Source organism: Phasianus colchicus, chromosome 9 (genome assembly GCF_987193195.1).
Source record: "Phasianus colchicus chromosome 9, bPhaCol1.hap1.1, whole genome shotgun sequence".
NCBI classification, from domain to species: Eukaryota; Metazoa; Chordata; class Aves; order Galliformes; family Phasianidae; genus Phasianus; species Phasianus colchicus.
The window spans coordinates 28878788-28891819 of NC_143444.1; the positions used below are offsets into that span (position 1 = coordinate 28878788).

The 13032-nt window shown below is 41.1% G+C and overlaps 1 protein-coding gene across 2 annotated transcripts in view; it reads right to left on the bottom strand.

The window, feature by feature from the left end:
• Positions 1-1201: 1201 nt before the first annotated feature.
• Positions 1202-13032, bottom strand: part of OMA1 (OMA1 zinc metallopeptidase) — a 94182-nt gene continuing 82351 nt past the window's right edge. For both annotated transcript variants that reach the window (XM_090146771.1, XM_090146768.1), the window contains one exon: positions 1202-4266. The gene's annotated coding sequence lies outside the window, so the exon portion shown is untranslated. The remainder of the gene's footprint in view (positions 4267-13032) is intronic.

The window sequence follows — 13032 nt, forward strand, 5'->3', positions numbered from 1 at the left end:
TGTTACTCTGGATGATTGCTCCAGAGGAAAACACAGATCTTATCTGATCTTATTCCCCTTCTGAAGCATTTCAGAGATCAAACTGTAATAGTTTAAATCTGAATAATAAAAAAATATATTAAATATTGAGAATCGCATCATCTGTTGTTGTTTGGAGGTATTATACCAGCAGCAATACCACCAAGCCTTCCAAGAAAGAAGTGGGAATGATGTCTATTTCTCTAGTCACAATTAATTTTAATTTTAAGAATGAACTACTTCCAGATGAGACTTTATTGTCCTGCTCATGAAAATGGGAAGACGGTGGCTAGAGGGGAAGTCATGCTTTAATTTAACAAGAAATTAGTGCAAAACATACATAACGTGGATGGATGTTTTGCAGAAATAAAGATGCAAAATGCAGCCAAGGAATTATTTGCTGTGAATTATTCACTTAGTTCTGTCATTTTCTGAACCCTTATGAAGGTTCTGTGGAAAGCAGAAAAAAAAAAAAATTCAAGCATATGCAAAGCAAAACAGCATCAAAAGTCAAAGAAGTCTCCAAGGGAGATGAACTTCAATGCCAGGAGAGAGCAAACAAATGGAATTATTTACAATATAACGTTATCATTTGCGATGATATTTTATTCATTATTTAATCACACACTGAGTCTCCCCTGTAGCCTGTGGTAGATGGTGCAGCCATTTTGTTCCACCTGCCATGTATCTGTGTCAATGGCATCGTTTATTTAACGTCTGTGTGAACGGCACAACACGCTGCCTTGTGTTTGCAACATACCCTCTTTCCCCACCTGCTAATGGGGCACACAGGCTATGGGATGTCATTGGTTGATGTGGCTGGGCACAAAAAGTTCACCTCTTTTGCTCAAACTGAGCCTTAGATTCTGTTGCTATTTTCGTATCCTCCATGTTGAAGATGTCACTCCAGGATTCAAGTTCGTTTCAAGAATCTCACTATGATACAATTTGCATAACCACGTGTATCAATCCGTGCTATGCTTAAGCACCTCTTGGCTTAATCCCCTAATTTGCAGGAAGGGGTGGGGGCAAGGGGTGGTTCTGTTCAGCAATGCAAGTCCAAGAAAGGAGGATTAGCCTAATCCAGCTGCTGCAGCTATTCAATTTGGAGACTAAGAATGATAAAACCAATTTTCCTAGTCTATCACGGTGATTGATTTGAGTAAAAAAAAAGGGAGGGAGGGGGGAGGGGAAGGAAATCAGGGTATAAATTAATGAAATCAGTGGAGTTATGTCAAGTGACACCACTGAGAATAAGGCCCTGCATTGGAAGCATCCCACTATTGCTGTGAAGGAAAGTCAATCAATTATTAGAAACCATATCACGACGAGTTTATCAACGCACTTTATCCCTTCAAGCACTACTTTTCAAATACCAGGTATCACTTGTACTGCCACTTAAGGAAGTGAGGAGCACTGAGGATGCTTGAAGCATCGCCAGGCACTCAGCAGAGCCAGGAGAGGAAGGTGGCACTCCGCTGTACATCCGAACTCATTAAGGAGACTCCCAGAGCTGCTGGCTGACACTGATCCAGGATCTGCTCTCGCTGCCAGTTCCACCCATGAGCAGATCCCCACCGGAGAGTTTTGAGCTCCTTCCCTGCTTTTTCTGCTCTCAGTGTGGTCTCGCTGCTGGTCACCACCAGCACAATTACGTGCTCTGTCCCCTTCCTATTGCATTGTCTCAAATAATAATGGTGCTAGCAAAGTCTCACAAAATGCTAGGTCCTTCAGATGGTGATTGCTGAAAAGGAACAAATGCAAGCCCACAGGCTGTGAGCAACCCCCTTGTTGCATTATGGGGATGTCATACTCAGCTTGACTTAACTTCCCAAATGCATTTGATCCTGGTACTGCAAACAGCCTAATGAAAACTGCATTAGCTTCATTTACTGTAGGTGATTTCTTAAAGGCTGATCTGTATTCCTCTAATAACCCATCCCCACCTTCCTCATTTAGGGTGTGCATGGAGCCAACCGAGACCTCAGCACAGGCTCTGACACTGACAAATACCTCTTTTTGATCACTTCAGGTTGTGTGAATCCATTGCATACACATCAAAATCAAACACAAAGTAAGGGGAAGCGTTAATTAAAGCACATCAAACACAGACTTGACAAGACTATGATTTAAGTATAAAACTGCCTCGAGAACCGTGATTCAATATTTTGAATTGTAACCCACTTTTTATGTCACTGTACAGAACTGAAAAAAGAGAACACTTCCACCCCCCCTCCCTGCACACACACACACCCTTCATCTGCTCTATTTCATCTTTCAGCTCTAGCTGGCAACTCTGTCTCAGTACCACCTATGAAAGAGGTGACATAAACAGCTGGAAGAGTTGAAAGAGAAGAAAAACTTGTAAACAAGTTACCAGTTCTCATACCTTGTCCCATAACTCCAAAGGCAGAAAGAGCAACATGTCTTTCAGAGGATGCAGCTTTTCTCCTCCGGCTCCGAGTCTGAAAATTGCTCCAAGCAACACTTCTGCAGGTTTGCCTGTGACTCTTTAACAGAGATCATCCCAAATCACAGGAATATTTAAAGAAAAAACCAAGTAGGCACACACATGGAACTCATCACTTGCCTACTAGGAATTCATACTCTGATCATTAGGGAACAGCGAGGGTTGATTTTCAGAAGGTTTACACTGAATGTAAATCTGATGTGTACACAAATGCTTTGGATCAGAAATCTTGAGACTAAAAACTCTCATGAGATTCCTGAGACTCTTTGCTTAAACTTCTGCTAGAAACTCAAAGGGAACATGAAAACTACAATAAAAAACAGAAATTAAGCAAACCTTTGAATCTACATGTACATATATAAATGACATAGCCACTCCTCCTGAAGCCCATGGAAGAATCAGCCATGGGCAGCAACACATCAGTGTGGTACAACAGAGCAGTAACCCAGAAGCAAGCCAAAGGGCCAGCACTGGGTGTGGGCATATATGTCCCGTATTAATTTGTTAAGTGCTTTCCAGCCTATCTCCCATCCTTTAATGTCAGAAAGGCTTATGAGAGTATTGAAAAGGCCGGCCAAGCCTGGCCTTTGACACCAAGGGAGGTCAGAGACAAGCCCTCCAAGTCAGGGCTGTTGGGACTATAATGCTAACTCTCCTCTAATACTGTGCCATTTCCTTTTATCTTTACTCCAGGTATATCCTCTTTCTTCCTCTTGATTTCAGGCCAGACTTTTTACTTTTTTACACTTCTCTGTATGTAACACTCTTCTATTTGCTTCTCTATCTGAAGAAATGAATGCCTTTTTTATCAGTAGAAATTGATCACTTGCACTTCTGATGAAAATAGCTACTCTATCTGATGTTTCCAACTGTGCATCATGGCATCCCAAGACACCTATCATGTGATGCATGGCACTGCGATAAGATGCTCTTACACAAGAAGAAGATTTTTTCCCAGAGCAGCAAGAATGTTTCCTGGAGTCCTCCCCACTGTTTGCTGGAAACACAGAGCTGGCCCCTGCCTCATTTTGCCATCTTCTGCAGTAGCTGCAGCCTGAAGCCTTTGTATGTCCTGTTTTACAATGAGTTTACCACCAAGATATCTTCGGTGCGCTGCTCCTTACTTGGATGTGACAGGGAATGAAATTTAATTCACAGCAGGATTATTATTATTATTGAGTTGGATTCATCTGAAGGAACACAAATGTCATGCCGTTACTCCCATACATCATTTCCCGTTCTTTGCCATCTTCATTCAGAACAATCTCAGAATCCTTTATTATTGTCTCCAAGTTTGCATCTGCTGACCCAGTTTAATTTTCCTATTTGCATCTTCACGTTACCACACGCAAGTTATTGAAGTTAATGCGTGTCATTTATCTTATTCCTTCCCCCCAAAATGTGTACATTTGCAAATCTGATATTCATTACTCTTTTTGACAGATCCTGGTACTGCTTGAAAATGCTCCACAAGACTTATCTGCATTGGCCACATTGATTTATCAGATTAATTTAACTTCTTTGAAGAAGCTCTCAGTAATAATCAGCTCTATTGTGTTCACAAAAATAATTCTAAATGAAGAAATGTTAATTAAGATCCAGGGTTCTGATTTGGCTTATTGTAAAGATAAGGGGAGTTCCAAAATTCAGCTCTGTTTGGCTTCCAAAACCTCAAAGAAGCTCAGTGGTCCTAGAAGCAGAAGGCCACTTCAAACGCTCTCCATCCCAAACTGTTCTGCTTGTTCACATCTCTGCTCTCAATCTTCTCTTGCATTATCCTAAGGACAGAACATACAGTGAAAGCATTAGTAAGCTAAGACTCCTCATTTCTTGGTGCAGGCAATATAATAGAGACGAAGGCTTCCAAACAACAGGGAAATATACAAATAGAAGAGAAAAAAAAAGTAGGAAATGCTAGAGAATAGGTGAATCCTTTCACAAATCACACCAATTGTATTAAGAAGTGTACACTTTTATTTTTCCAAGTTTTCTCCATGTTCTCAGTACCACCACCACCTGCTGAAGGATGCCTCACTGTTTTCCAAGGAAAACTGTGTTCATTTAAAATGAAGTGCTTTTGTAGTGGCTTCTCCTTATGCAAGCACTGTCAGCAAAACTACACCCATGCATCTATAGGTAGTGTCCTTTCAGGGATTTTCCAGACCCCAGCAGGGAGAAAGGGCCTCAGATACCAGTCCCTGTGGTAGCTACTTAGACACAAGAATTGGTGAATTGCACTCTGCCTTCAAAACATGCTTTGAAATAAGGTTAAAAATCAACAGTTGTGGGACTATCAAAGAGTCAATTACTGACCTTTTTATTTTTTCCAAAATAAAATAAAACTAGGAGAAGCGCTTAATGCCCTGTCTGCATCTCAGTTGTGTTAATACTAAATCACATGCAGTCTGTAAAGGTCTTCCACAACAGAGATTTGAAGCAGCCCTGATAAATAATTCAGATGATTTATGTAATTAGTTTAGAATGCAATACACTTCTTTTTCTTGATAATTTCAGACATGAGTGCCTGTTATAAATGTTAGTTGAAGACAAGCTTCACATCAAACAATTCTCGAAAAAAAACATGGTATGAAAATGGATGTCTAGACATTGTGTGGATTTCTGGGTGAAGAGGCGCTCTTCCCAACTTGTCTCACTGCACACATTTCACACTGATTGCTGGACCACAATGCTGAGATGAGGCTCCAGATCTGCTGCCTGCTCCTCCTGATCTTGGCAGATGAACACAAGCAGAGACTTTCCCACACCATCTCAACTCACTTTTCTGGAGTCACCTCGTATTTCAGAGGCAGGATCCATGGGCAGGCTGTTCTGATGAGACAGGGCATTGGATTGCACGATCACTGTTGGCACAGCCAAAAGTGACGGTGGACATGAATGATAGGCAACCACATCTCCCCAGTTTTGTAGAAGTGGCTCTGAAACATTTTTGTGCTTCACAGTGTCACAGTTCATTTCAATATTGCAACTGACAATTAAAAAGGAAACAAAGGAAATGTAAAGGTTGGTGCACTAGCCCAGACTGAGGGTCTGTCTGTGAAAGATCCTGCCTGCTTTAGCCAAGACTAACGCATGCAGCTTTGTCATCCATCTGGAAAGGGAATGGTTGATGTTCAAACAACCCAGAGAGAGTGAAATGAACGTGCAGGAAGGAGATTTCCTCCATAACTAGCCCTGTAGCTGAGAGATAAAGAGGGCAGAGAGCAAAGTCTGTTCTGTTCAGGGAACAGCTTTGTATCGCATTACTCTCAGAGGCTTTTGTCTGAATTAATAAACAGTGCCTTAAGGGAAGAGGTTGGAAGCAACTTTGGCAAGATGTTAGCCCTTCCTTAGTTGAGGAGACAAGCCAGCAGCCATACGGCACTTATGGGATAATCTGCCCATAGGGAAGCTTCTTCTTAGCACTCATTAGTTAGAGGTGGGTTTATACCCTGAAGCATGAAGCACAAATCTGGGAATTTTAAAAGCATTAGTAATAAGAAATCCACAATTAGCATTGTTTCAGCTCTTTTTAATTGACCATAATGCAAATATATTTAAAATGTCTGAAAGATACTTGAAAGAAATTCCTCTCTGCTGGTATCATGTTTAAATCTGTTACAATGCCCAAAGAAAATTAACTCACGTCTTAAATAATTCATGCATTTATTGGGTCAGAGGCTCTTTCAGATCTGATGCTCTGCCAATGGAAATGGCAGAGACACAAATGAGAAATCAGACAGGAGCATTACCCATGAAGTTTGAAGCTGGATCAAATCCCAGGCCTCTTGACGTGGGACATGTATGGATGAAAAACTTGTTTTCAGGTGTGCTCCTCCCAAAAGTAATGAAGGTTTTCCTTGCAAGTGCCCTGCATTCAGGTCATATTAGTCATAAGCAGAGCTACACAGTTCAGCATAGTAATAATATATTGGGAAAGATATCCAAATGCAGGAAGAGTTTAACCTATCCACAGCAATGTGAAGACCTTCTGCAACATCAGTGAACAGACAACTCTGAATTCTAAAGCTGAGACTTACAGAGAAGAGAATATAAGTTTAGTGGTAGAAGTTCTGCTTAAACTTTATAAAAACCAGCACAGCAGCTATGGCCTGCACCATACAGGTGCACTGAAATGCCAGTACTTCAACTGCACCAATGACATTTTTTGTACATCAGTTCCCTTTAATAGGCTGGTGAACACTTAACACGCATTGTAATGAAGTGGAACCAGCTGAGGTGTGCCAAGTAATTTAGCTTTTGACATAACTCTGCTAATTCACCCCAGCTGTGGCCTTTAGCACCCCCAGGTAGCCATTCCCTGGATCTCATATAAAAAATGACTGCCCATCATGATGAACCCATGTGGTTGGTTTATATTGCAGACAAATATCTGCTAGAGATGAGGTCAGGGCCACTGAACTCACTTTATTCGTGACCCTAAGCCAGTTTAGACCTTTGTTTTTAGAGATGAAAAATGACTGCATTAACCCATGCACTGCAAAGCAGGAAGCAGCTTTCTGCTATCATGCAGTCAGCACAACACACCCCAGGACAAATACAGTGTGCAAAGGCTGAGCTAAAGTCCTGGAAGGGGAACTTTTAGATCAGCTGTTACCAGTGAATTCTCTCTGTTGGAAGCACTCCAGGGATAGTTGATTAATTCAACCAGGGCATTGCAAAAGGCATGGATAAGCAATCCAACATCCATTTGGGAGAGGTGGTAATGCAGCACTACGCAGTTCCGAGATAATCAAATGTCAGCCTGGCAACTCTGCTGATACGATCATTAAAGATGGGCTCAATTCCATGAAAACTCCCAGGTTTTTCATCCCTTGAGATGGAAACAGCTTTACCCCACTTAGAAGAAAAATGAATATTTTGCATATATAAAGCTCTTTTATCCCCAAGGACTTCACTCAATATGGACTAGATTTTAAAATAGACTTCCAGCAGTTGCCTTTGGAAGCTGTGAACAATTATGATACAGACTGCCCTACAATGCACAGGGAAACCTGCTTGGAGATGATCTCAGTATAATCACGAGTGCACAAAGAGCAAAAGGATTACAGCCCCATTGCTTTTCACCTGCAAAGATTGGGTGCATGTGAGAAAGTGATACGTGGAGACTTGAACAGACAGATGGAAAATAGTTTTTCACTAAGGACAAAATTCTGTAGGCTGGTAACTTCCCTGTCACTGAGCAGCAACTACCCCAGTTTTTGGACAAAAGAATGTTAGTATGTGGTCACTGGGGCTCCTAACAAGATTTCCCTGTGTATTTTATATAGAGAATTTTCATGCAAGGTCTAACTTTTCCAGATAAAAGCATGCTCATGGGTGAGTAACTGCTCCAAACAGAAACACGAAACCTACCAGAAAACTCTTCACACCTGGCTCTGACCCTATCATATTTAAAGCACTTGCTACAGTCTGCTTAATAATTCCCATTATGGATAAGTACTTCTCAGGTGACCTGGTTCTAGTGCTTATCAGTCCTATGAGCCTGCAGATACTGATTAATTCTAGCTCTCCAAGAAGGCATTGGCACCAAGTCAGTGAGGTTGCAAGAACGCCAGGAGAATGCCTGGAACACCTACATTTCTTAAAAAAAAAAAAAAAAAAAGGCTATGAAGAGAACAACTCTTGGAAAACTCATTAAATACAAAAGCAAATGCTAATTACGCACCTAGCACGATTAGTTCTTCTTGCATAGGGAATTCTTTAATCCAACCACTTGATCTAATCCACCTGCATAATAAATGTGTTATTATGTTAGAGGAGGACAGAACAGTACCTTTCTCACTGCTCTAATAGAAAGCAAATAGTGAGTTATTTTGCAGCGAAGCAAGAAAAGCACATCTATTTTCCATGCACGACATACGCTAACTGAGAGCACATTGGACAGCAGCTACGTTATCATTAACCAGCATTTATAAATGAAGGTTCACAGGAAGAATAATGAACGCTGCAGCATTTCTTTTAACATATTCTCCCATTACATATCTATCCCAATAACCTCCCAGGAAAATAAGGAGGTCAAGAGAACAGTCAAAGTTGACGATGTTGAATTTCAAAACTACTATTATTAAACACGGTAATTTGGAAAGCAAGAACTGGCAGAAGAACTGCAGTGTGCCAGTTAAAACAAAGGTGACCAAGGCCAACAAAAGACTCGAGCACGTCCATCAGTCAGGGAGAAAGAGCAGAGAAAGTAAAAATTGGACTGAGGCAATCTCCAGCTCTGGTGTATTTAGAGAAAGGGAGGAATGAGTAATATGCCAAGTGAAAATGAGTATATAAAACAAAAAAGCAAAGTAAAATGAAATGCTGCACCAAACACATCCCCTAGCTCATAAATACAGATGCTGGAACCGCAGAAGGCTGCTGGTTTGAGTCACTTCAAGGTCTCTTGTGTACAAAAGCTGATATACACAGTACTGTGGTTTCACACAAACTTATAAATAAGGGCTCCCAAGAACGGTGTAAATAAAACTTACCAAAAAAAAAAAAAAAAAAACCCCACAAAAACACCCCACAGATATAATGCATAAGTGGGAAGAGCTGATTTTTAAGAGTAAGAACTCCGCTGCAAGAATTTTCTAGAAGCATATGGCCACAGCAAATGGGTAGGTCTCCTGAGAACTCCTCTCCAGAGCAGCTTCTGATGGCTGCACCTCCAGCAGGTGGCATTTTTGGTAGGGACCACTGCATGGGTACATCCTGACAGCACGCTGAGCCACCCAAGTGCACACACGCATTCATTAAGGCCAGCAGTGATGTTCCATAGAATCACAGCACAAAAGGATTTAGCAGCTCCCTGTAGCAACTTGTCAAATAAAAGTTGCTTTGCCACTGATTTTTTCCTTGGCTGTTGCTTGTGGCAACTTACTACAACAATTTACATAAGCAAAAACCAGGAATATATTCCTTACGTGTCTTCCACAGCTTGCAGCCCACTACACAATGCATCCAGTTTTCTATCCTTCTGCGAACCCTCAGAGCAACAGGAAAACAGAACACAATTTATTGAAGCAGGCCCAGAAGCCCCCAGATGGCAGGCAGTCACAACAGTCGTAAGAAAGAAATAACACAGCTAAGTAAAAAGAAAGCTTACACAGCTACTGCTAAACTTACCAAATAACACCCTCCCCTTCAAGACTTGAACTGAAAATGGAAGAAATACTCAGAAGCAAATAGAAATGAAAATCTTGAGGATAAACTCAGAGCCGTGTCCTTATTCCCATAGTCTTAATGTACAGTCACAGGGCTGGCAGAGCAACACAAACTCAGTGTATTTGGGATTTGGGGATGTTTCTCCAGCACCTCTAAATAGATTCAATTAAATGTCTTTAAAAAGAGCATTGGAATTCACCGCTGGAGATGCAGGCATGTGCTTGTGTACAATAGCAAATAGACATTGGAGCAGTAAGTCCTGGAGTGCAAAACCTACATCTCCTGTTCCCTCGGAGTGAAGGGCACACAGAGTTTTTACAGGGTAGCAGAATATATTGCTTAAACAAATGCTGACTTACTCAATCTTAAAAGAAAAGGCAATTTCCCTTCCTCAGTGTTTGCTGAACCCTTTGTTAAAGTAAGCACAAAAAAACAAGTTCCCAACAAAAATTTTACTCCCTTCTCTCTGCAACTGGTGTCTTCCAATCTGTATTTACAGCACGGAAACATATCATGCAAGATATATACCAACAGTTATTGTTATTAGGCATAGATTTGTATTTTGAGTTGTTGCTGTAGCAGTGTAATGATTCCCTAAAGGGCTCAAAGCCCTGGCCATGCTGCACACAGGGCATGTTGTAAGGATGGTATGCTGAGGAAGATGTGAGATTAATGCAACATGTCTTTGCTATTTGATTTCTAAGGCAAAAATGGAAGAAGTTTCAAATCTTTGGGAAATTAGGTTTTTTTGTTGTTTTTTTTTTTTTCTTTTTTCTATCTTTCTTCCCCCACACAAAAATTCTAAACTCCTCAGTGCCAAGTGCACACCAGTACTGAAAGCCTGAAATTCTGAAGTCTTCAAGGACAGAAACTCAGTTCTCTTTCCAGGTCTGTTTCGAAGATATGATGTCAGGATGTGATAGCAGCTAACCTGCACGGGTATTGCTGAGAAGAGCTTTCAAATATTCACGCAACTGCTATCGCTGAATAAGCGTTGTAAGTGCTAACACAGCATATCTGACCTTACATCTGCTCCCTATTCAGCCTATTATTGGCTTTAACTAAGTGAAAGGCAGAAATGAGATGTCATTTAAGATGGATTCTCTTACATTTTTTCTCTTGTAGCATTATCTGGGATTCACACATATTCACAAGCCGAAGATATGTGCTTGCTTTAGGAGGTCTGACAATCTGATAAGAGATGTAACACTTAACACATTAGCCAGAATGTTATACTGGCCTGAATTCAAGGCAATGTTCAGCAGAACATTCCTAATACCTGTCATTATCATCATCTGAGACTGATAAAACAAAAGACACACAGCCAAAACTCAAGTACTTGATACTTCTCCATACAGACACAGGGGCTCCTGCTTCAGCAGAAGTGATGCTACCTAGTTATACCAAGTCATATCAGCAATCAACTCGATTTCTCCATGCTTCTCACCAAATTCTCACCTATAGCTGAATCTTCCCCATTCTCCAAAGATGCTCTACTGGAATCACATTGGCTGGATGGAGGATGCAGCAAGGATTCTTGTCTCCTAGTTTAGCACTGTTACCACAAACCTCTCACAGATGCAAGTGCTATTCCATGCTCAGCTGCAGGTGGTTGATATCTAGAAGAAGCAGTTAAAACCAAAGCTGAGCTCTTAATTTGCTATTAGCTCACCAAGGTATCTTTTACTCTGCATGCACTGTTTATTGTGCAGAGCCATGGCAAAAACATAGAAGAGTTTAAAGAAGAGCTTCAGAACCAAACATCTCTTTATAGGACCCTTCCAAGCATTCACTCCCAGCTGCCATCTCTCTTTAAGAAGCAGCAGTGTCAGGATGTTTTCTTTATGTCTGTGTCTACTTTCACAGTCAGCTCTTAAATCACTTCTCCCTGCTTCAAAGTGAAGAAATAAGTAGAGTCATATACTCCTCACAGCAGGCCTTTTCTGACTCCATTTTATGATGCTTTGGACTTCACCAGAGCCAACGGAGTGAGGAACAAACACAGGATATTCCCTCTTCCTCTTCTCCATCCTCAAGCCTTCATGTTCCCATTTTGGACAGAGCTGAAATGCCAGAAAAGCTCACAGGTTCACAGCACATCCCACAGTCTTAACATCTTCTTTATCGGGTGGAAACTAAAAGGCAGAGCATGCAATTAAGGAATGACAGCTCCATAGGCACTATAGAAGCAGATCAGCACAGCATGGCAGAATTTTGGGCCAGCTACTTCAGGCTAACCCCTCCTTGCTGTGAGTGGGCTAGGTGTCCATTAGCAGAGAGATTAGGTGCACCCCTGGTGTGTATCTCTCCTGAGTTAGTTTCATGCTACAGAAATCCACTTTGTGCACTCCAAGAACCACAGTGCATTGAATGAGAGATTACCTTAAAAGCTCACTGCTGACCTGAATTAAAACATCAGGGTAAACACCCACCTGGCAAGCAGAATTTTCCTCTATATCCAGGTGCTGTTTTGACCTGATTTACAGCACAACATAATGAAGTCTGAGTAGTTCCAGTTCCCCAACGTTAGTCACTACTCACTGATTAAAGAAATATCATGCTTAAAGAGCTGATGAAATGAGGTCGACAGGTAAGGAAGAAGAAAAGGATGGAAACAACTTACAAATTCAAAAATCTTAGGAGCCTTGAGTTACTTTCATTAGAATGTTTTACTAACAGAGAAAGAAAATCAGCATTAGAAACAAGTTTTCAGAGCCATAATCCTCCATTCTTTTTTAAACTTTATTTTGGCTTTTAACTCTTCTTTTAATTAGTGCTTCAGTGGCAGATGTGATCAAAGCTTCTCTTTCTGAAGCGAGGAAATAAGCTTACTTCAGCTATCTCAGTGATAGATGCATTTCCAGTGCTTCCACTCTCAGTTCCAACCTAGAGGCAACTGATTTATTGTCTTTCTAGGATGCCTTTAACAGCTGTCTTTGGGTTTTGTGTAGTTATTTAACATTCAAATTTTCATTTTATGCATTAATAATCCCAGTAGAGATGCTTCTTTACCACCTTTCGGTTGTGGTTTGCAAAATAATTTACAGATGCTGAGACTAATTATTGCCCATGAGGTTCTGCTCTGCCAGGACACACTGCCTTCCCTGCACAGAGCAGTAATTCACTCAGACTGATACTGGATGAACCTGGAAGACACCAGCAAAGCCTTGATGCCATAAGCACCTGCACACAGAAAAGTGCCTGTGCTGCAAACAGATTATTGAAATCAAGGAAGAAAATGAGCACAACCCTTTCTTTGGGTCATTCCTGGCATAGATTAGAATGATCCTAGGAAGGTTTTGAGAATGTGCAGTCAAATCACAGTGCAGGTGGAAAAAATGAATCTTAAGAGTAACTAACAGCTGTGTGGC